The sequence below is a fragment of the Triturus cristatus genome, chromosome 12 (genome assembly GCF_964204655.1).
Source record: "Triturus cristatus chromosome 12, aTriCri1.1, whole genome shotgun sequence".
Classification (NCBI taxonomy): Eukaryota; Metazoa; Chordata; class Amphibia; order Caudata; family Salamandridae; genus Triturus; species Triturus cristatus.
In genome coordinates, this window is record NC_140595.1 from 488,308,610 (window position 1) to 488,333,672 (window position 25,063).

The 25,063-nt window shown below is 45.0% G+C and overlaps 1 protein-coding gene across 2 annotated transcripts in view; it reads right to left on the bottom strand.

Annotated features, from left to right (window-relative positions):
- The window catches only part of LOC146776143 (transcription initiation factor TFIID subunit 4-like), a 1,156,451-nt gene that overhangs the window by 507,747 nt on the left and 623,641 nt on the right, over positions 1–25,063 (bottom strand). The window lies entirely within an intron of this gene.

Consider the following 25,063-nt stretch of genomic DNA (forward strand, 5'->3'; position numbering starts at 1 on the left):
CGTGCTTAAATGTGATTACCCCAGCCACTATCATGTGTCCCATGATCGACCCACCAGTCGTCGGCTCCACACCTCTCAATGCAAGGATCACAGAAGAGGAAACCGCTAGTTAACAGAATCTGACAGTGTGTGTGTTTCGGGGTTGGGAGGAGGAGTTATGGCGTCCCTGCTGAAGGGCCACAGACAACCTGCTGTGCTTCGCATATTTAAATTCTAACCAATGACATTTAAAGGACCAAGATCTATGAAGAATGACAACTGTTGACTCTCGTGATGCTGCCACAAACAGGCAGGACGATCTGGAGGCCCACTTAATACCATTTCAGCCTATGGAAATAGCTTATCTTCAGGAACATATACCACAACTTCATTTATTGTCGCTATGCCCTAGACACAACCATGGACAGACTAAACAAAAGTCCGTGCAGCTTTGTTGGATTTGTACTTTTTTCTTTTTACATATGATCAGGTATTTTCAGTTCGGAGATTTACAGTAATGGTTGTTCACTCCAAGACAGGCCAGTACCACAACTTGGTAGGTAGCCTGTTTTTCTCGGGATTCGTTAACTCTATGCATTAAAAGTTAAACTTTGGTACACGTCTTGTATTATCTGCTGCTGATGTAAAATATTGTTCGTTTCCCTTTACTGCCGTTATATTTCCGAGGTGCCTTCTTACCAGTACAAAGATGCGACGAGTAACCCTGTTCGACGTAATTTACGTTTTTCTTTTCAAGAATACTGAGATGCAGAACAAATACAATCCAGTGATGACATTTTCATAGGTATTCCAGCTTTATATATGTTTTACAAATAAAAATATAATTCACAAACAAACCTAAAAAGCACAACGTTTTATACAAACTCAGGAACCCTAGCTTAATAGTGAGTATAAAAGAACGGTATTATAGAAGTGCTCCTGCTTAAAAAAAACCAACAGCGGTAAAACATCAGATGTCTAAACAATGAAGATGATTCAGTGAACACTAGTTTTATATTGATATTTACTTCTGTTATTTTAATGATGTGATTTAAAATGAACTGGCATTCTTCAGCATCACCCATGGCTTTATGTCAGCAATAGGTTTTCCACAGTCAATCACTGACATTACAGAAACAGCCAACTGCCATTCACCAGCAGGGGGCACTACGTTATTCTTTCTTAAGGCCAGAGCACATTAGAAAGTCGGTTGATTAGTACCGCATTTTTTTCCTGAAAAAATAGGTAGACTGTCAGGAAAGAACTGTAACGGCTATTTTTCCACCTAAGGACCCAGAAAGGCATTGAATAAGTCTGCCATGCGACTTGAATAAACGTCATCTGTACTGCATCACAAGGAGTAAACTGATGTTACAATTGCTGATACATCTAGACCTTATTATTCACAGACCTTGCATCATATTAGTTTTGTTTTTAACATTAAAAAGCATTCGCAAATAGGTTCTTATTAGCTGCCTCGTTCTCAATCAAGTTATATCGAATTGCATTGTATTATGGTATTTGTATTACACTTACTACCCCCTACGTGGTGCGCTGAAACTCTCGTTCACGTGGACATCCCCTCCAACTAGCGGCGCTGCTCGAGAGAGGACGCCCCGACACTCGAACCCACCCCCTGGGCTTGGATTCGGAGCGGGAGAACCTCACAACTCGCTACCGGTGACCGCTCCCAGCAGGAATGGTTTACACCTATGCGTGAATGGCTGAAGTCTAGGCAGCACGTGCCAATTACAAGAGAAGAACAGATAATCCAGAGATCTTAAATTAACCACGTCCATGCGTGAGTAGCTCGTGCAATCTAGGTTTTTCTTTACATTCTTTAACTTGTAAGCCCGATTTAAAAATTGGTTAAATAGTACAACAAATACTAAAACACTAAGAAAATGCATGGTGAGGCGAAATCAGAAACAACAGCTACCAGTATTACCGGGTACAGGGGAGTGAGGGAACCTATTCGTCCTAAATGTTACTGTTTTTTTCGTTAAAAGACCAAACAAGTTCTGGGGTTTTTTTCCACACTTGAATTAAGGCCCATGGTACCGTTCCTAAACCACTGCCATACACTACTCATGAACGGAACCGGAAAATGTACTAGTTCTTGATGTATTGCTGCTAAAATCAAAGGGTGACAGAGCGCTTTAAACATTTACAGTTAACATTTCAAATTTCCAAATACAAAAACTGTCCAAGAGATATCTGGTGAGCTCGAAAGGGGCTGGCTTCCCTTAGCCGTGCAGCAGTTGGTAGAATCCGGGCCTTTTAAAGATTTTATAGTTTCAGCTCAGGGTGCCAGCCTTGACTAATCTTCCACTTCATCCATCGTTCAAGGGGAATATTTGTGCAGAAGTAGGCAGTGTACCCATCTATAATAAACAAGCAGTGGCAACGCCAATAAGTCTTGCCTATGCAAGACAGTGGCATAAGTAAAGTTGAGGGACCCCCCTGCCAGGTACTCGGAGGAGTCCCCGCTCCGGATTTAATCCGGAGCTTTCACGCCTGAGTATTGTGCCGAGGGGGACCCCTGAAGTTTGGGGACCCCCGCACCGCGGGGGGCTTGTGTTACGCCGCTGATGCAAGATCTATTGGCTTTGGGAATGTGTTTTAGCCATGTTGTAGACAAGCGTGGCTGCTGTTCAGCATGGCTAAAAGTTAGTTGCTAAGAAGATAGTAGAGTAGAGCATAGTGTCGTAGAGGGAGTGGAGCAGAGTGTCGTAGAGGGAGTGGATTAAAGTGGAGCAGAGAGTCGTAGAGGGAGTACAGTGTCATAGAGGCAGTAGAGTGTCATAGAGGGAGTGGAGTAGACTAGAGTGTCAGAGGGAGTGGAGTAGACTAGAGCGTCAGAGGGAGTGGACTAGACTAGAGCGTCGTAGAGGGAGTGGAGTATAGTGTCATAGGAGGAGAGTAGTAAAGTGTCAGAGGGAGAAGAGTATGGTAGAGGGGGTGAATTCCCCCGTTCCACAACAAGCACCGTCGGATCACAGCCGTATTAAGGCTCACCGGACAATTATCTAATTATTCAAGGTCCACTAGACTGTAGTGTGGCCTCTGATAAGTCCTGACAAGGGGTTTTCTGACCTTGGACTCCGCATTGGGTCTATAGAGAAACACCCTTCCATGAGATATTAACTCATTGATTCAAGCCTGTGCGATTTTTATCTATTAATCTACTTGCCATGGATATTCCAAGTTTGACTCCAGTTGGAAGTGCCCGGCTTCTTATATATATGCCCTGAAGAAGTCCTTTACTGGACGAAACGTGTCGGCTGTGTTTAAAAAAAAAAAAAACAAGAATACTGTGAATAAAAGAAGAGTCTAAAAGAAACACTTTATGGATATGGACCAGTTATTTTTTTGCTTATTGTTAAGTGGTGCACCTTTGCGTTTTGTTTGAAAATATGGTAGAGGGAGTAGAGTAGAGAGCCATAGAGTGTTGTAGTGTGTTATGGAGTAGAGTGTACGGGCGTAGAGTGGAGTAGAGTTGTCGAGTGGAGGTGCATAGAGTGAAGTAGAGTCGTCGAGGGCAGGGGCATAGAGTGGAGTAGAGTCATTGAGTGGAGGGGCATAGAGTAGAGTCGTTGAGTGGAGGGGCATAGAGTGGAGTAGAGTCGTCGAGTGGAGGGGCATAGAGTAGAGCCGTCGAGTGAAGGGGCATAGAGTAAAGTCGTGGAGTAGAGGGGAGTATAGTGAGGAGGAGTAGAGTAGCACACAGTGGAATGGCACAGAGTGGAATGGCGCAGAGTGGAGGGGCGTGGCATTGCAGTGGAGAGGCAGAGTAGCAAAGAGTGGCGTAGAGTGGCGTGGAGTGGTGTAGAGTCATCTACTTCAGTGGATTCACTGTGTGGAGTGGTGCAGAAAGGAGTCAGACAGGAGTTGCATAGAGAGGAGTGGCACGGAGTAGAGTGGTATAGAGTTGAGTGGTGTAGAGAGGATTTAAGTATAGAGCAGTAGAGTGGCCTAGATTTCAGTGGCATAGTGTGACCTAGGGTTAAGTGGCATAAAGTGGAGTGTCAGCGTAGAATAGAGTAAAGTGGAATGGAGAAGACAGAAGTGTAGTAGAGTGGATTGTGGCAGATTGTTGCAGTGTGGCGTAGTGTGTAGTAGAGCAGAATGGAATGTCGTAGAGTGTCATGGGGTACAGTAGTGTGTTGTGGAGTTGTGTAAAGCAGCGTAGAATGGAGTGGCGCGGAGAAGAGTGCTGTAGAGTGGAGTGGTGTAGAGTGGATTATGCATGGAGTAGTGCGCTGCCATTACAGAGAACATATTTTTATTTGAACTGACCATTACATTGGAAGAGGCATACAGTTTTACTGATAACTATACAGTGCACGAACAATTTGATTTGTTTTGAACACATTAAAATATTTGTTTCCTGCACACTTCAGAATTACAAAAACAAAATTCATTTGTTCTTTCCTAAATCTGATAAATGTTGAAATATTTTCACAGTTGAGGTACAGACATTTATATTCTGTTGTGTGCTAAAAAAAAATCTTTGTTTAACACCACAGGATTTGCCCTTTTATGTTCCCACAACACGAAAGCGCTTCCGTATCAGATCCTGGCCCCTCCGTCGGGGTGATTGGTAAGGTCATCGAACAAATGATATCATTCTAAACCAAAGACACTGATGACTTGTGAGCCTCAAGGTCCACCTCTTAGAGAGCTTCCCGGCCGCCAGCCAGCACGGGAGATGTTTTTTTGGAAAGGGAAAAGTCTACCTTTTGCAATTGCTCCTGCTTGGTGATTGCAATGGCTGAGCAGAAATCCATCAGGGGGCACAAGGGATTCTTTTTTTGGGTTGTGACCCCCATCTGGCAGAGTGATCTGTTGAAGGAAACAGGGCGCAATGATGTACCCTATAGAAGTGCAATCTATGCTGTTAAGAGAAATTGGATTGAACAACAGTTCAGCGTGCATAAAGGTGCCACACAGAGGTCAGAAAGGGTGCTGATCTTGCAACTGACTACTAGATTCTAGCCTGTAATCTTGCTTTTCACTGGATTTCCTGGATTGAAAGTCAATCCTGCACATATCTGTTGACTGTACCTCAACTAATACATCCAACATGTGCTGCCCTGTTACAACATGCAATACAAAGTGCTTTGTTTTATGTTTATTGTTATTTGTTTATTTATTTATAAACTTTATTCGATATAAAAAATATCATAAAAGTATAAAACAATTTTTTTTTTTTAAACAGTGGTATTAAAAACTTCATTATTTACACACTTTTGTACGATATAGTGAACAAGTTTCCACATTCCCCAGTTTGGCCAGACTATACATTTGATAAAAGGTGTAAGGTGCATAATTAAAGTAAAACAATGGACAAAATTCATTGCATTAATATCCCAGCCGTGTCGGCCAAATTGAAAGAAGGCTAGCTCAAGGCAAACTATTCAGCGATTGTTCCATCTTGATGAGCTTTTGTCTTATCCTCCATGCACTGCCAAGAAACTTTGCTGTACCACAGATTACACTGAAGATAAGTGACTCATGGGTTAGAATGCGTAGAGCCACCCTGTAGGATGTACAGCCCAAATTAATAGACTGGTTTTAGCCACCTTGACCTCACTTGGCTATATGCCCTGCAGGCAAACAAAGTGTGCAATAGATTCCGTGGGGGAGGCACAGCCCGGGCAGCCCGCGTCATTCTCCTTCTGGTTGCTCCACCCTCCTTGAAAATCACGGAGAGGAAGTGTGCTGTTATCTAAACTTTAGGTACAGCACCCTGTCTCCCGGAGACTCAATAAGGTCCAGGAAAGATTCCAGTCTGGGGACAAGTTTGACATCTAGGAATCTCTCTGTCAAAATGCCATTCTGATTCCTATTAACAGTGGCAGAGACCCAGTCCCAGTACAATTTTTTTACCAGCTGTTTTGGCGGTGGCATCTGGCTCTCCCATGCCCAGTCCAGACCGATTTCACCCACCAATTTTTTCAAATTGGATACTAAACCAATTTTGTGTCCTGCACCCAGATGTAATAATTCACTCAGGCCAGAGGCATAGTGGCTCAGGTCAGGGGACCTCCTGAGCCGAGTCCAATACAGCAGGGGACGCAGCCTTGCCACTTCATTTATTGGGTGTCTCCCAAAATCGTAACGGAGCGGGACTAGAGGGGTCGATGGAGGAAGCGAGACCAGAGCTCTGAAGAATTTATTCTCAGATCTCGCTAGTTCGGTAAGATTTTCGAAACCCCACAGTTCCACCCCGGAAAGACACGCGGGCAGGGCCTTGCCCTCATATACTTTAATGGCTGGAGCTACAGGCCGACTGTAAGAAAGCCTCTGGTGCCTGGCTATGGCCCCTGAAATCCGTTTGTGGTATAAAAGCATTTTTGACAAATGGGGAGACCACTTCATTTTGTTGTTCACCCTAACCCCTAAATAGTCAAATGCCTCCACAAGCTCCAGTGGGCAGTCATTCAGCCTGTTATTCCTGAAGTTTGTTGATGGTGCCAAAGCCATTAACTTGGTTTTGGATGTATTGATTACTAAGCCTCTGCCTTCACAAAACTTAGTAAAGCGGTCCAGAAGTTTCTGCAAGCCCATAGGGCTTTTGAAATCAGGAGGCTATCATCCGCAAAGAGTAATGTCAGTGTTTTTTCCCCACACAGGGTTGGGGCATCGGCCGAGTCCTCTCTCAAATGGTCCGCCACCCCATTTATAAAAAGAGAGAACAGGGTCGGCGCCAATACACAACCCTGGCGGACCCCTCTCTGGACTGCTATTTTCTCAGTCAACTGTCCCTGGCCGCCCCACCTCACTCTAGCAAAATTGTCTTCGTGGAGGCGTTTAAGAAGGTTTAGGATCAGGGGAGGAATTCCAAGGTCTAGCAAAATCTGCCATAACTTGGAACGAGGGACCAGATCGAAGGCCGTTTTTAAATCAATAAATGCCAAATACAGGCTACCCTTCTCAATGGTTACTGATTTCCAATAAATCAGACAAAGTCTAAATACCTGGTCCATCGTTCCAATGCCACATCTGAACCCTGCCTGAAAGTGGGACAGCACACCCTCCTCATCAATCCATTCTCTCATCCTCATTAAGAGGACCCTGCCAACCACTTTTTGAACGACATCGATTAAACTAATCGGTCTGTAGTTGGCAGGGTCCTCTCTATCCCCCTTCTTAAAGATAATCACCACCTCCGCCCCTTTCCAGGAATCTGGTACTGGTTGGCCGTTCGCTATAAGGTTCAGAGTTCTACAGATAAATTGAGCCCAGAGGTCTTTTTCGTGGAGCATAAGGTCTCCTGGGAGACCATCAGGTCCAGCAGCTTTACCGGGCGCGATCATAGCGATGGCTGCTTGTACCTCGATAATCCCAAACTACTCTCCCTCGATTGGGGGTACGATTAGCTCAAGATCGCTCCGTTGGTACGAGCCCTTCGCCACCCACGTACAATTCCTGGAAGTGGTCGTGCCATTCTCGCCCTGCTATATGGTTCGGTATTGGATCTACCCCCCTCCTCGTACTGGCATTAATGAGGTCCCAGAATAAAGTTGCATCTTTCAAACGTGCAGCGGATTTGAGTTCTTGCCAGTGGGTTTCTTCCCAAACTCGCTTCGCTATGTCGATAGACCTATAGTAAAGTTTCCTTGCGATGACAATATTTGTCTGGACCTTAGATTTTAGGGCTCGATAGGTCCTGCCTCCTTTTCCTACAATCATCAGAGTACTATAGGTTTTCGACCTTAGGGGGAAATCGCTTACGGCCCCCAGTATCTTTAACCTGGAAGAACTCCCCCACCTTATCCACGGTTAGAAGATATATTTCTTTGAACTTTGAAGACTGGACGGGTGCGGGGGGAGTATCGGAAACAGCATTAAGCATTACAATACTGGCATCTATAATCTTCCTAATACCGTCTAAAGACAACTCTCGTTCGGCAACCTTGAACCATTTGAGGCGCCGATTACAGTTAGAGGGCACGATTTCCCTCGAGCAAAGCCTCCTAGTGCTGACGGGCTCGATTTGTGTGAGATCCGAATCGCACATAAATTGCATAGACAGGGGGTTATGGTCGCTCTCACACCTTGAAATGACTTCCATATCGGTGAGGTCGACCCATGACCCAACGTCCAGCAAGATGTAGTCAATGCGCGATGGAGCGCTGGTTCTAATAAATGCAGGGGTTCCCATGGTATCTGATTTTGTTCTACCGTTAGTTGCCCTCAGGTTATGCTCTAAGGTCAGGGCATTGATTTGAACGGCTCTTTGGGACCATTTCATTATTGGGGGTAGGCTGAGGCGGGGGATTTCCCACTTAGAATCTAGATCCCCAGTGCCCAGGACATCCTCATCACAAAGGGGATCAAAGGTGCAGTTGAGATCCCCAGCGACAATGATGCCCGCCGCAGAAGTGATGGCCGAAAGTTCAGAGTCCAGGGACGATATGGTGGAGCTCACTTGGGCTCCCAGGGTCCCTCTAGCATAGATGTTAAAAATTTCTAAACCTCCTTTAGGATCTGACCCACCTATAGATATGTGAAGAATATCATGGGAAAGGGTTACATGGTTTTTAACTAGCCAATTCAGGGGGATATTTACCCAAATAGTGAGTCCCCCTGATGGCCTTCCTCTAGATGAACTAATCGCCGGAATATGAAAGGTAGTGTATCCTGTCCTATGAAGGGGAACTAGACTCCATGTATCCTGAAATAAGATGATGTCAAATTTACTTATGAAGTCACTCCAAAGTGGGTCTGCAAGATTCTTTTTCAAGCCCGCGATGTTCCATGACAAGAGATGGATTACCCTTGTATTATTTTGGATAGTATCACCATCTACACCCGACTCCCCATTTACGTGTGCAACTCCTCTAGTTACTCGGGTCTCGTCGGGGTTATCAACGCAGACCCCCTCCCGGTCTGCAGACAGGTGGATTATACTCCACTGAATGTTGTTGTTCGGGGACAGGTAAAGGGTTGTTTAAGCGGATATTCGCTAGTCAATCAACCTGTCTAAGCCCTGAATCATCACCCTCCTGGGGTTGTGGCCATTCGGGAGAGGAACGGATCTGGATCGAAGAGTGCTCCGGTGGGGATGTCCTAAACTCTAGCAAAAGTAATTTTTCTGCTAGAGAGGGATCCTTAAATTCGATCTCTACACAGTCCAGCGGGGCATCTACCCTGCAGATCCTTCTTACTCTCATCTATCCTCTCTGATGATGGATCTACACCCCCTTACGTGACGCAACCAGTGGATTGCTTTGTTATGGATTGAGTCCCTGCTTTCAAATCCCCCAACGTAGCCAATTTCTGGACATACATCATATACACCGTGGCCCTGTTGAGAGGGTGGTATAAAGGATGACCTTGGGTGGCTCTAGACATTGGTGGTCTACTCTGGACTAGGGGGAGGGAGATCGTGGAATGCTTCTTGGGTTGAGTTTTTGTTTCAAGCACCCCATTCCAAACCTTGCCTCTCGTAGTATCTGCATATGTATTGTTATTTGTTGTATATGGCTTTCTTTGACAAAATCTCTATAAAATTCTATTGAAATAAAAAAAAAACATGCTTCTTGAGAAAAATGGGTAGCATATAAATGTGTGTGTGGAACAGTTTTTGAGGGAAAGGGAAGGAAATCTGGCACCTCATTCTAGAGCACACCTGGGGACTCCCATCTCACTTGGAGAGTTAAAAAAATAAGAACCCTTACATTTCTCATAGAAATATTGTGCAAATTTAAAATGCAGTCTTACTTGTCTTCACAATTGTGTGTCTTTCACTCTCAGGGCGGACAATTCTCATACTGCCCATCTAGTGAACGCAGAGACTGTTTTCAGATTCTACAATGTATGCTGCACAACAAAGACAACTCTGCAGAATTGCCATGAAACCATGCAGCCTGTGATAGACAGTTATAAATTAGTCCCAACATCAAACATTTCTCTGCAAAGTGTCCTGAGGTTTATCCTGGAGAGACAATTTTAGAAGTTGAGCCTTTGATCCTTTACAAAGGGTGGATATTGTTCAGGCAGTATATACGAAGTAGGAGAGTTTGGTACGACATCAAGATTCATCTCAAAACTTCCAATAAGTTAATCTCCAGAAAAAGAAAATGAATGCCTGAAAAGGAAATAACTACTGAAGAAATCACTGAAGCAATAAAACTCCTAGAATCCGGCAAGATCCCGGGACTAAAAGGTATTCTCATTGAGTTCTACATGGCGAATGCCACTCTTTTGTCCCCTTAGCCATTGGAAATGTGCTGCATGGCCAAAGAAACTAGTCAAATGCACATGATATCAGAGAGGCTATAATTACGGTTATCATCAATGGTCACAGGTCTCCAGAAAAACGTGACCCATAATGCCCTATTTCTTTGAGGATTTCAGAAGCAAAGATATTGGCAAAAGTATTGGCTATTCCTCTAGTAACAGTGATTAAGACTCTCATCCGCAGGGACCAAAGTGGTTTTAGGCCAAACAGGCCTACTAGACATAATATTCGTAGACGTTTTAATGTTATCATATAAATTGAGGGAGTTGGTAGCTTCTTATCTTCAAACTGGACGTGGAAATGTTCTTCAATTAAATAGGCTGACACTTTATTTTTATGCTACCTGCACATCTAGGAATTGAGAGCCACATTTATTGATTGCACCTGCCTTTTATATACTGAACCCAGAGCACACGTATTCGTCAATAGGATACTATCATAACCTTTCACCCTTTACACACGGGAATAGTCAATGTTGCCCCATCACAGCTACTTTATTATGAGGGCAGCAGAGTCCCTGGCAGCCATAATTAGGGCACATAGTAGAAACAAAGACTTTGAATGGGACACAGGTTTGGAAGATAACATTTCACTATGTGCAGCTGATCTTCTCACATGCTTGCCTGGCCCCAAGAACTATGAACCAATAGCAATGTATGTTTTAAATGATTTTGGTACCTATACAGGCCTTTGGGTTAATTGGATACATCCAAATTGTATCCAGTCGAGAAGACAATTTCTAACAGTGGATGACCAGCCCAATACTCCTTACACAAAGTCACCAATGGGTTTAAATACTTTAGCATATATGTTTCCAGCCAGTCTCCAAGGGAGTGTATGAGGTAGAAATATATCTACACAGATAGAAAAACTCAAAAATAACATCTAACTCTGGCAATGTCATTAATGAATAAAAGTGGATTGAATTAAAATGATCCCTCTTTATAGAGTGGTGCATATATTGGATTCCCAAACACGTTTTCAAACAATTCTCCATGATTTGAGTCTTCCTGTGGTGTGATAAAATCTCACAAGTGAGTATGGCAACATGCTGCAAGTCAACAGAGGGGAAGATAGGGGATGGCAGAATTCATTGCGTACTATTGGGTAGGACTTAGTGGTAATCAACAGCTGGCTATTCAATAACAGGCTGGACCCGCCACACCACTGAATGCTGGGCACCCGGTGGTAGCGGCCCAACACATTTTTCTACATGGGGCAGACTCCGCTCACCCCCCAACCCCCTGCCCCAGCGATTAAGGCAGTCCTAATAATTTTGAAAGAATCCATTGTGAAATGGGTAATTTTAAGAAACTGAAGGCACAGCCCCCACTATGGGTGGGCTAATTTATCTCTGAAGTAATCAAGTTGAACAGATTAACAGGATAGAACTCTTTCGGAATATCAACATGGGGGAATGCAATCTCCAGTGTGTCCATCAAATCATTCAATGAGCTGCAGGAAGCATTTGATGGGTTAAGATCACAATGTTTCCAATACCTCCAACTCAGACCATATCTAAATGCAATAGTAGACATTCCAGAATGTACCTCCAATAAAGCCAAAATTACCACTGCCCCCTCACTCAAAGAAAATATTTTAAATAAATAGATCATATTGCAGATACATTCTCACAATTAAGGTTTAAATTGGAGAATGCTGAGAATTTGCATGAGGAAGAGGAGGCCCTCATGGATTTGAAGGAGATGGTTATTTCATCACAGTTAGGCATATTTAATTATATGTCTCCACAGTATATATTACACATTAAAATGACTTTGCCCTATGGAAGTGAGGCATCTGTTAGATGTATGTGGTGTAATGAGGAACGTGGAGTCTTCTTACACTCCATAGAGGTTTTCAGAATACTGCCAATGCATTGGCACACATTTCCTGATGTTCTATCCAGGATAACTCATGTCAAAATTGTTCTTTCATCTCAATGGGCATTGCCATTGTAGAACACTGTAGATGAACTGCAGGCTAATAGATATATCTTGATTTGACTTGGCCTGATTGATAAAAGGGACACAGCTCAGACATGGAGAACTTCAAATGCACCAAGTCTCGTTGATTGGAAAGCAGGCCTTGAGGCATCCATAATTCTGGGGCAGCACATATAAGATGTTTAGGATTACCATCAGAAGCATTAACAGATATGGGCAAACTGGTATGACTACTATGTTGATTGTCCACTGTGATATTAAAGTGATTCATTATCAGACATCTTGTATTGGTGAACCCTAGACAGTTATCAACATAATTATATCTGCTGTTATGTACAATACAGTTTGTTTGTGTTATAATTCTGCATAAACGCAAAGAAAGATTACTCTAGAAGAGATTTACTTGTTGTGCAATACTTACACAACCTTAGAGTGCATACTGGAAGGTATCCGGTATAAATCCTGCTGGCTGACTTTCCACATTAGGAACTAGCAAAAATATTTTGTGGTAAGCCAGCCTGCTATTGAAAGTGGTGAGCCCTGCATCCATGTCTTCAATAACCTCCGCTTTGGTAATAACAACATTATTGATACTAGTCTTTTGGCCAATAACGGAATTTGTTTAGTGTATCTCAACAGCATTATCCAAGAAGTACACAGCACTGACATTTCAGCTATATTCTTGGTTGTGTGTGCAACTTGTTTCAAGTACTTCACAATCACTTGGCATTCCCGTTTTAGGAAAAAGAACCCTACTGGTTTGACCTCTCACATCTTGAGGACTTTGTGAAGTCAGTCTTATGTAGGAAACCCAGAGAGCAGTACAATCTATTCAAGAACTTGAAGTGTACAGCTTGTGCTTGTAGATGATATCAATCTATTTTGATTGAACACAACTGTACCTCCACCGATCCAGTGCAACTGGCTTCCCCAGGCCAGTTTCCCACTCTCTATCGTCGATTGAGCAACTATCTCGAATGATTCGGTCCATAATTTATAGAGCCGGGAGACCCATCCCCTTCCAGCCAGATCTTTAATCATTTGTGTTAGAGGCAGGAATTCAGGGGATTCCTCTGGGAATGTAGACCAACAGGTCTTTATACCATGTCTTAGTCTATAGTAATCAAACATATATAGGGGTTTGATTTCCCTCTCGCCCATAAATTGTTTTAAGGTGATAAATATTTGGTCATTGTAGAGCTAGCTGACCCAGAACAGACAGGCTTTCATCAGTCTAGTGTTGCGGGGAGGGGGGGGGGGAGGGGGGGGATTTGAGTTTGACCACCATGCTAGTTTGTAAACTTCCTCCCTAGATCAGATCCCTCTCAATGGGCAAATGAAGGGACCTGCTCTGCTGGTCAAACCAGGATGTGGCGTAGTGGGTTTGGGAAGCATGATGAAAGCATTCCAGAAGCGAAACAGCAAAATCCCCATGGTAAAGTGACAGGATCTGGGTTCATTAGTGATCATGGTCTATACAACCCGCAGTCATGAGGGTCCTTCCATGGGTTTTAAAATAACTTATCATAGCTTCTCTGACTGTGGAGGGGAGCAACCCCTTTTCAACTGCCTCTTAGTGGAGGTCTACCAGTGAGAGAGCAAATAATGTTTTGTATGTTTTATAAAACCCCGCCATCGGCCAGTGTGCGTGGGGCTTTTCCTCGACAAGCCCCTTAACTGCCAGTGTTATTTTCTGGGCATCTATTGGTTCCTGTAGGAAGTTCTGGCTCATCCCTCAATCTATGCCAGAGCAACGCTGTTAAGGTAGTCTTCTATTTGTTCAGGTGAGGATGCTGGTCTACTAGTGCGTAGCATTTTGTAGTAGATACCAATTCCTTTAATCTTTGCTTACTGCCCCTCACCCACCACTCCTCTAATAGTATGTGTCAGACTATTCAGGTGCACCTTCTTTATCAGCCACAAAAGGGTTCTACTAGGGTGGTCCACCCCCGCCATAGCTACACGCCCGAGCATCTTGCCCCATGTAGAGGCACTCATGCTGCACCAGTTTTCTAAATGTAAGCAGTGTAGCTCCCAACTCTGCCAATGTCTCCAGATATTGGTATTCCCTGTTTTATTTTTCCAGCTTGGAGAGTTTCTCTTTAGTAGAGCTTAATTGCTCAGGGTTAGCCCATGGATATAGGTCTCCCACACCATGGCAAAATTGTCCATATAAACTTCATTATTTTTTTTAAAGTCAATAGTCTTTTGTATGTCATTTTGAAAAACAATGTAATTGAGGGCGTTTAAGGGAGACTCCATATTTTGCAATGCAGGGATGTGTTGGGCAACTCAACCCACAGCAGTTTAGGGGAATTGTCAGAGTGTGGGACAGGTAAGAGATGTCTGTAACCCATAACAGTGTCTCTGTTGAAGTTAATCAGAAGTCAGTTCGGGAATGCATAGTACAAACAGATCAATGAAACAAGTATGCCCAGTCCAGTTCTTTCTTTGCCCTAGAGCAAAGACATCAGTCAGTCCATCCATCTCAAGGACAAAGTTCAATACCCATGTGGGTGGTCTACCATGGTGGGATTGTTGCAGTCAAGGTTGAGACACAGTGTTAGGCTGAAATCCCCACCCAATATAATGTTTGCAGCTCCATATTACCTAGAGATCGCAATGACGGCTTTGAAAAACTCGGGGGAATCCATGTTGGGGGCATAGACATTAATAAAGGAGAATGGGCAATCACGCACAACCACCAAAAAAAATAGAAATCTGCCCTGTGGATCCCTATGTATATGAAAGAGCTGAAAACTTAGAGTCTTTTTTTTTTATAAGCACAGCGATCCCACTCGCACAGGGGATGAAGTAACAATCTGACCCCAGCTCTCAGTGAAAGTGAATGGTGATTCAAAGAATGTAGCTACTATCTTGCCGGAATGGGTTGCTTCAGCTTTGATGGCCCTGGTGCTGGTTCCAGAGTGGCAGCTGACTGACCCCTTGAGACACTTTTTTGGTCTGGGGCTCAGGAGTGACTTTTCCATGAGCCACAGGCACAGTCCTGTTTTCGCTAGCCCAAGGTGCAGCAGGTGCAGTTCAGCAGTCTGTGCAGCCTCTCTGCCAGGACCATGGGTCAGCAGGGCAGTCCTTCTTCGGTCCTTTTTCCAGTTCCATTGTGATAGAAGGTTCAGGGTGCCAGGGGTGCCATATTTATGCCCAGAAAGTGCCTTGGGGGATGATGCCAACACTAGCCAATGGGCTACCAGGATCCCTCCCTCCCTGTGACGACTTCGGGCTACATGTGGCATCTAGCAATTAAAGTGCACTATTCTGCCCACTCTCAAGATGTCTGAATCGTTCCTAGGATGTTAGGAGCTTGGTAGCCCACCTAGCCCACCCTAGAAGTGTGGCTACCTGTGGGCTACACGCCCACGGGAATACTTGTTTGGCCACTTGCTTCGCGCCTCTGTTCCCAAAGCCAGCCTGTCTATGTGAACAAAGGGTAGCCTTACATGATTCTGATCGTCATTTGCTCATCAAAGGCAGTTTAATCTTTGAAGCTCGCATTTTGGGCCAACACCTTGAGTGGCATCCTGCCAGGGGGAATAAACACCTCCCTCTGTAGCAGGCTACTATTGTTCCTGAGCCTGTGAGTCACTCTCATGACTCCCCGGGAGGGCAGAAGGCTGGCTGATGGCCAGCAACTGTGCAAGGCCACTGGACAAACCAGGCAACAGTGGGGCAGTTTCCTTAAAAGTGACATTGAATTTGACTTAGGCATCAAGTCGGGTTTAATGCCACGATTAATTTGAAACCTTAAAGCAACCATTTTAGTAGTCTCATTCATAAGTTAGCCGGACTGAGATGTCAGCAGGTAACTCTGTGTTAGCCAACAGGGCTACCAACCTTTCCACAGCAAAAACGACAATTTGGGAGAGTCACTGTTAGGACATATTAAAAGCTTATGTCCTACTTAATAATATACAGCTCCCTGCCTTAGGACTCGATAGGCCTTTCTTAAGGAAATTAATGAATTAAGAGAAGAGGGGTCTTTGACATTGGTTTAAATGGCAAAGTCATACTGGCAGTTTTAAAACTGCTCTTCCAGGCTGCAGTGGCAGGCTGGGAGCTGTTTTGTACTTTGTCCCACACAGGGTAGCACAAATAGTGCTGCAGCCCTGGGGGGACACTATGTCTTACAAGCTCTGGGTACTCTTGGTATCATATACTAGAGACTTATAAGTAAGTTAGCTTATACCAATTAGAGGGAAGCCAATTCAACATGCACTTTGTAATAGGTTAGAACACTGACACTGAGGTCTGGCTAGGAGGCCTCAGTGGACTTAGTTGGAAAACCAGCAGCACCAATCCAAAACTTTAGATGTGGTCATGCAAAAAGAGGCATTTCCATACCAAGTCTCTACCAAAAAAAGCATTACAGAAGACAAGTAACTTGTTCTTCGGATAGAGAATTCTAATTGCACTCTTCACCTTAGAATAGATACCCAAGCAATACCCTTCCTGGAGGTGGGGCTGCGAACTATCTCAAACCAAAAAGTCCTGGAGGACGGAGCAAACTGAATGCTTTTTTTGACATATCCAAGCAGTATTCCCTTGTGAACGAATGGAAGGACGCCCATGTGGCTTCTTGGCAGAAGTCCAGGACAGGTACCCTGCGTGCTAACGCTGTAGAAGCAGCCTTGGCGGAACGAGCCTTCAAGCCCTCAGGAGGCTACTTTTCAGCTAATGCCTAACAATTCTTAATGCAGAGTATCAGCCATTGAGAGATTGTCCATTTTTGTCCCGCCCTGCCCTTTTTTTGCCTAGTGAACCCCAAGAAGAGCTGATCGTTCACCCGATGTTCTTTGGTGTAATAACCGTATAAAGAAAGAGCTATCTTTGGGACCGTACGGGTAAGTCTCTCCTTTTTAGAAGGAAGAGGTGAAGTGAAAAATGTTGGCAGCATTGTGATCTAGCAGATATCAAAGGGATTGACCATTTTTTGGCAGAAAAGACGCACATTTTCGCAGAACCAGTTTGTCTGGGTAGAAGCTGGTGAATGGAGTGTTAACCGACAGAGCTTGATGTTCGCTGGCCAGACTGACCAATGTACTTGCCACCAAGGAAGCCGTCTTGTATACTGCCCTTATGGGAAAGAGCCACATAATACATGCAAAGAGCCATGGGTAGTGCGATCAAATTGACACCACAATTGGAGCTCCTTAACATATGGGAGGAGACAGACCTTACGGGGTGGAACGGCAATGGGTCACATTGGCCTATACACTGGTAAAATGCACAATAACCATGCATTGGGGTGCGGCTGGGGTGCCATCTTCAGGAAGCTGGACAAGGGAACTAGATAAATGTATGATTGCGGAAAAAGAGGTATTTAAATCTAGAGGATGTCCTAAGAAATAGGATAAAAAGTGGCGCAAGTGGAACATATATCGGGATGAACTGTGTACCTCGCCCACTAGTGAGATGGAGGTGAAAAAGAGACGATGGAATGAGTAATTATAGATGGCTGAATAGAAAAGAAATGTTTGTTGTACAAGTACTGCAATGTGTTAATTGTGATATAATGTCTTAAATGCTGACATATCTTTAAAACTTTTTTTAAAAGAAAGCCGTCTTGAAGGTTAGAAGTCTGAGAGCACAGCTATATGCAGGGGCTTGAATGGTGAGCCCATGAGAAACATTAGGACCAAATTAAGGTCCCATTGGGGCATGATGAAAGGAGCAGATAGAACAAATGTTCCAAGTCCTTAAGAAAACGAGTCACAACCAGTGACTTAAATAGTGACAGCTGATCCAACAACCACAAAAAACCAGACATCGCTGAAAAGTAACCTTTATCAACCTTTACAAGGGCAAGGACTTGGTGGGCTAAAGACAACACAAACAGTAAGACCTCTGACAAGGGGAATGGAAGCAGATCAACTTGATGACAGCACCAATTGCAGGTGTATATAGTCTTTGTCGAGGGACACCTGGCTACTAGATCACATCACAGATCTCGGAAGGCAGATGAAAGGCATTTAATCATTGCTGCTCAATCTCTACGTATAAAGGTGGAGTGAGGGTACGTTCAGGCACAGAACCCTGCTCTGCTGCAACAGAAGGTCCTCCTGAAGGGGCTGCCTGATCGCATAACAGAAGTTCATACTCAGGAGTTCGGGATACCAAACACTCCTTGCCCAGTCTGGAGCCACCAGGATGACTTCAGCCTGGTCGGTCCTGCTGTTCTTGAGAAGTCAAGGAGGCGCAGTATCGGCGTGAAGGTGTACAGGAGTCCCGGGTACAAGTCTAAATGAAACACGTGTCCGAGCGAGAAACGCTTTAGAAACTCCAACCTGTTAAAGTGCTGACATTTTGCATTCTCAGACGTGGGGAACAGATCGAGCCACGGTTCTCCCCATTCTCGGAAGAGACCTTGCCCCACCTCCGCATGAAGTTGCCATTAGGGATCCGCATGACTATGGGCGGCTTAGTTCATCTGTCAGGGTGTTCAGAGATCCTGCTAGGTACTGTAAAATCAGGACGATGTCCTGTCACTCCAGCCAGGTCCAGAGGTGCAGGGTCCACCACCCCACCCTGTTTGCTGCAATACCACATGGTAGTGGTGTTGTTCATGAGCACCTGACCCAACCTTCCTTTGATGGATGGGAGGAAGATTTCAAGGCCAAGCAAATCGCCCTTAGCTCCAGGAGGTTGGTGTGGAGCTGGGACTCTGCTGGAAACCAGAGTCCTCCAATTTCCACCACTCCCACGGGACCGCCCGAACCCAGAAGTGACTAACATAAAACACAAAATAGTGTCCAACACAAAAATCCAATCCACAATACTTTTCACATATAAGTGTCCCACATAAAACCTAATTATAACATGAAAAAGTGACCAACAGAAAAATACATATGTGTGGGAATGGGCCTAGAAGCATGGCATTTGGATTGGGAAGATGAAGAATGCTTCATCTTCTTGTGCTTACTGGACGTGGAGGAAGGTCTTGGAATGCCAAGACAATCATCCATGAGAACAGCTCCGGGAACGTCTCCAAGACTACCTCGTGAACAGGACCGAGACCGGGATTAGGAATGGCGTGGAGCCTTATCCTGGCATGCCACCAGGAGCTTCACTGCCCACTTGAAAAATCACGTTGTGGTCCATCGACTTGCACCCAATGAAGGGTCGTAGCCCAACCCCAGGCACCAGAGGCAGAACAAGTGGCGACCAGACACAGACATCTGTCTGTGACATTCCCTGGAAGGGTTAAACCCTGTAGGTTTTGCAGGGGACATATCCCAGCACACTGGGAGCAAAAGCTAAAAAATCATCAACAAAAGGGAAAAAAAAAGTTGGTAAAAAAATGATCTAAGTAGCTCTCCGGATCCACGCGGTTGGCACAAAAAAAAAACAAGGAACTGATGTCAGCACGCTGGGGTGTCGCTTAATAGGGCACCATAGTGTCACTTCTGACGCAGACACCGCCAATGCTGAGCCCATCAACGCCTCATACCAGCGCTCAGAGGTGCTGCTCAATATTTTCCCGATCCAATCTTTTGCCTGGAGAATATTCCAAGATGAGGAATCTGCTGTAATAAGTCTCTATCAGAAAATTTGGATTATTTAAATATGTTTCTTTCTTGCCCAGTCTTAAGATCTTTTTGGCACAAATTAAGAATTTGCATTTGCTTTGTATGGTAAAAGGAAATAAAGCTAAGTGCCATTTTGGTATTTTTGGGTGTAGTTGGTACAGATGAAAACCACTAAAGGAATATTACTCTTCTACTTATTACTGTTCACAAAGGGAGAGAGCTGTGAAAAGTGTGTCTTAAATTTAGTTACAATGTGTTAGACTAACCTGCAAATTAGTCGACCAGGAAACAAGGCAGAACTATGGTCACTTTTAGAGAACTGGTTAGTGGAGTGAATGTCATAGTGATGTTAGAAGGACCTATGATTATCCATTTGCTCTAAAAAGTGGTTCTGAGGGGTGCACAAACTCCCTCTGATATGGTAAAGATCAACTCCAGATGGGTAGTCTTTTTCAAATATTTTATTAGATGGCCTCAATTTTCTTTTGCTCCAAATAAATGCCTGAAGGTTATATGAGGACTAAATATTGAAAAAGGTCTGCTCATGGAATTCCTTGGAAGTTAAATAATCAGGGTCACAATGACATCCTCAAAAATAGAATGTTTTCTGTATTGTTAGCTTTCTGAGCCATGCAGATTAGACTGAGTGTGGCTAAGCTATTTGAAACGTGCTATGTGTAGGCTGTTCAGTTTTCAGTGTTTATTTTTTGTGGATTTCAGTGGTGTTTTCTCAGTGTTTTCCAAACCTTTTGAAATCAGTGCTTATCAGAGTTTATTCAGCTGCCTAACCCCGAAAATCTGTAAATCAAAAAAGGGGGAGACAGAGCCCAGGATACAGAGGACCAAGCCTCCTTTGCTCAATGTAACAACCAAGAAGAGTCTCTCTGTGCTAAATAAGCTATCTTTCCACTGTTCTTGATAGTTTTTAGGAAAACAGAAATTTTCTTAAAATAACCCTCACCCACCAAGATATCCCATGGTGGCATGCTTCATCATAGGGTTCTTCTACTCCCGCTGCGGGACGGGGCGTGCTGCGACCACCAAAGACGTGGGAGCACTTTATAAGTTGAATACTATAAAGCAATAGGTGGTATAAGAGTGGGAAGGTCAACTCTAAGGTTAAAAAATACCTAGCTTAGTAGTAACTAAATATTTTATTCAATCCTCTTGCTGGTATTGTTATAAACGGGGAGAGGAGAGGCAGACGTCTATTCCTGTGTATCTCACGGTCAACATGTTTCAAGCCATTACCCCAAGGCTTTTCGTCGGGGCCATAACACTTATCCCTAGTACCACTCCTGGTAGTAACACCAATTAGGTAAAATATACATACAATACGATATCCAACGGGTATTAGTTCTTTTTAGATATCTCTTATGCCGAAATCTGGCCTCATAAGCTCAACGGTGGAAGGGATGCTTGTAGTCAAACATTTTTCAAAGCTACTCCCTTGCTGTACAAATTTGCCTGCCCGACGAGATCCGCGGGCTGGAAAATTTGCACGGCAAGGGAGTAGCTTTGATTTTCTTACACCTATACTGAACAATAGGAGCAATATTCAGTAAAAAACAGCAGCTGCTGTTTTTGTTTCTGCAGCTATGTTGTTGAATCTGCAGGTAAGCGGGTAGGAAGTCTCGGAGTGCCTTCTCGTTGGCCTTTAGCAAGGTACGATGTTTACGGCTACTGGATAAAACCTCAGACTCAACTTCCTTGATCTGTGCTCCTCTTTAAATACCCTTTGTTCCAGTTCATACCCTGTCTGCACATTGTTGAACAATTAAGCCCCTTTAGCTTTCCACCTACTTACATTCTGTGAAATATTGCTTGGTATTAAAAAAAACAATAACTGTGATGAACAAGTTACTTACTTTTGGTAACGCATTATCTGGTAGAGACTATCTAACTGCAGATTCCTTACCTTTGAATTTCTCAGGCGTCAGGCTGGAACCGGAAACTTTTGCTGAGCAATGCCCCTTGCACGCGCCGTCCGGTGGCTCCATTTGGCTATACGAGACGTCGTCGGCAGCATCGGTTATGCCGTTGCGGTACCTATATAGGCACCACCCAGGGGCCAGGACGTCTGTTTTTTTCCATGCAAGAAGCGCAGAGCCACGAAGTAACTGACGCAGTCCTGTGCAATACTAGAGCCCTGAAAGGAGGAGTAACCCTAGCCCTACAACATTAATCCGCAAAACGGGGAGGCATGGGTGGGGCTGTAAGGAATCTGCAGGTAGATAGAGTCTCTACCAGATATAGCGTTACCGAAAGTAAGTAACTTGTTCATCTGATAGGGACTTCTAGCTGCAGATTCCTTACCTTTGAATTAGATGCCCAAGCCATACTATCCCGGCGGTGGGCTGCAGACAATACATCCAGGCAGTAGGGTTTTGCAAACGTGTGCAATGATGCCCATGTTGCCGCCAGGTAGATGTCTTGAACTGGGACACTCCGAGCCAAGGCCGCAGTCTCAGCTTTTCCCCTGGTGGAATGGGCCCTTAATCCCTCAGGGCGCTTAATCTTTGCCAGGGCATAGCAGATCTTAATTCAGAGAACAACCCAGCGAGAAATGGTCCTTTTCTGCACTGCCCTCCCCTTCTTTGCTCCCACGTACCCCACAAAGAGTTGGTTGTCCACCAGGAACTCTTTTGTGTGGTCAAGGTAGGACGACAACGCTCTTTTTGGGTACAGTCGTTGGAGACAATCCTCTTCCTTAGAGGGATGCGGGGGAGCAAAGAAGGTGGGCACCGTGATGGATTGACCCAGATGGAATAGGGTCACAACCTTTGGCAAAAAAAAAGCTCGGGTGATAAGCACCACTTTGTCCGGAAAGGACATTAGATAGGGAAGAGAGCAAGATAACACCTGCAACTCCCTCACCCTCTGGGACGATGTAATCGCTACTTAGAAGGATGTTTTGATGTTCAACAGCCAGTAGGGACAATTGTGTAGAGGCTCAAATGGAGCACACATCAGATAGGTGAGGACCAAATTAAGGTCCCACTGTGGCATAACAAAGGGCATGGGTGGAAACAAGTGAGCCAGCCCTTTTAGAAATCTATCTACAATAGGAGACTTGAAGAGAGAGGGTTGGTCTGGCAGCTGCAAAAAAGCAGACAGAGCAGAGAGATAACACTTGAGAGGTCCCAAAGCAGAGCCCTGTTGGACAAGGGTTAGAATGAAAAGCAGGACAGTAGAAAGAGAAGCAGAAAGAGGGGCAATAGACCTTTCTGTGCAGTATAATACAAATTTCTGCTAACAGCAGGCGTATACCATCTTAGTGGAGGGCTGCCTGGTCGCCATAATAACATTACAAACCTCGGGAGGACGATCAAAAGCCATCAACTGCTGTTGCTCAATCTCGATGTCTGGAGGCGCAGAGTTGGCAGGTTCGAGTGGAGAACCCTCCCTTGCTGCTGCGACAGAAGATCCTCCAGAAGGGGCAGGCTGATCGGAGGATCGATGCTCATCTTTAGAAGCTCTGGATACCAGACCCTCCTTGCCCAGTCCGGAGCCACAAGAATGACTTGGGCCCGGTCACTCTTGATCTTCTTCAGAACCCTGGGCAGGAGTTGTATGGGTGGAAAAGCATCCAGCAGGCCTAACCTCCACTCGTGACGAAAGGTGTCGCCAAACGATAGCTGCCTTGGAAATCCCAGCGCGCAGTATTGCTGAAACAGCGCATTCTCTTTGAAGGCGAACAAATATAACCAAGGTTCTCCCCACTTTTGAAAGAGACCTCACACCACCTCCGACTGGAGACACCATTCGTGGTCTGCTAGGCATCGATGGCTGAGTTTGTCTGCCCTGGCATTCAAAGAACCTGCCAGGTGTTGAACCATCTGAGTTATGCCTTGCTGTTACAGTCATGTCCAGAGACGCAGAACCTCTTAAAGCGTCCACGACCTCACCCCGCCCTGCTTATTACAGTACCACATGGTGGTGGTGTTGTCCGTTAACACCTGCACTAGCTTCCCTTCGATAGAGGGAAGAAATGCTTTCAATGCCAATCGAATTGCTACAAGCTCCAACAGATTTATGTGGAGCTCCAACTCCGCCAGAGACCAGTGTCCTCTGATCTCCACCTCTCCCAGGTGGCCGCCCCATCCCAGAAGTGACGCATCTGGCACCACTGTGAATTCTGGTTGGGGAAAGGGAAGGGGTCTGCCGTTGACCCAATCGCGGTTCGTCAACCACCACTGCAGATCTCTCGCAGTTCCTTCCAAGATCTAGACCATGTCGGTGAGATTTCCTTGATGCTGTGCCCACTGAAACTTCAGGTCCCACTGTAGAGCCTGCATACGCCACCTAGCATGCTTTATCAACAGGATGCAGGAGACCATGAGGCCAAAACATCAGAGCCATAACCTGAATATCCTGGACTCGCTGCTCCAATGAAAGGGAGCATCTGAGAAGGAGTCAGGTATGACTTTGACACGTTTATAGAGAACAACAGAGAATGCAGGAGGTCCACCGTAGTCTGAAGTTGGGAAATGACTGCCTGGGGTGAGCACGCTTTCAACAGACAGTGATCGAGGTAGGGGAAGACTGACACCCCTAACCTGCATCGATGAGCTGCGACCACTACCATCACCTTGGTGAACACCCGAGGGGCACTCGTAGGGTCGAAGGGGAGCACGGTAAACTGAAAGTGCTCGCAGCCTACCTTGAACCGCAACTAACGTCTGTGGCCCGGCAGGATGGGGATGTGAAAATACGCATCCTGCAGGTCCAACGCTACCAACTAGTCCTCTTGGTCTAGCTAGAGTGAGCATCTTGAACTTCTCCTTTTTGAGGAAGAGATTGACGGTTTGAAGATCTAAAATGGGCCGCAACCCTTTGTTCTTCTTCAGAAAAAAGAAAGTAGCGGGAATAACAACAACTGTCTACTTCTGAAACAGGGACCCTTTCTATAGCTCCTTTGGCCACGAGAGCTGTAACTTCCTCCTAGAGCAATTTCAGATGATCCTCTGTCAGCCGTACCTGATTTGGAAGAATGGGAGGAGGTAAAGAAAGGAAAGGCAGAGAATAGCCCTTCTGAATGATCTGCAAGACCCACTTGTCCAATGTAATGGATCTCCAGTGGGGGAGACGGTGACAAATTTTCCCACCAACAGGGGTACCGTGGTCTTGCAGACTCAAACTAGGAGTGCTTGGAGACTGCGGATGGCAGGGGCAGGGTGGCGGATGACTTCTGGCCTCCATTCCTGGATTGGAATGCACCGTGTCCACGTCCTCACACGGCTTGGGCAGTCAGTACAGGACAGTGGCTGGGATAGGGCTGAAATGGCTTGAAACCCCTTCTGTTGCCACGAAAGGAAGATTGGCCACAAGGAGTAGGGAAG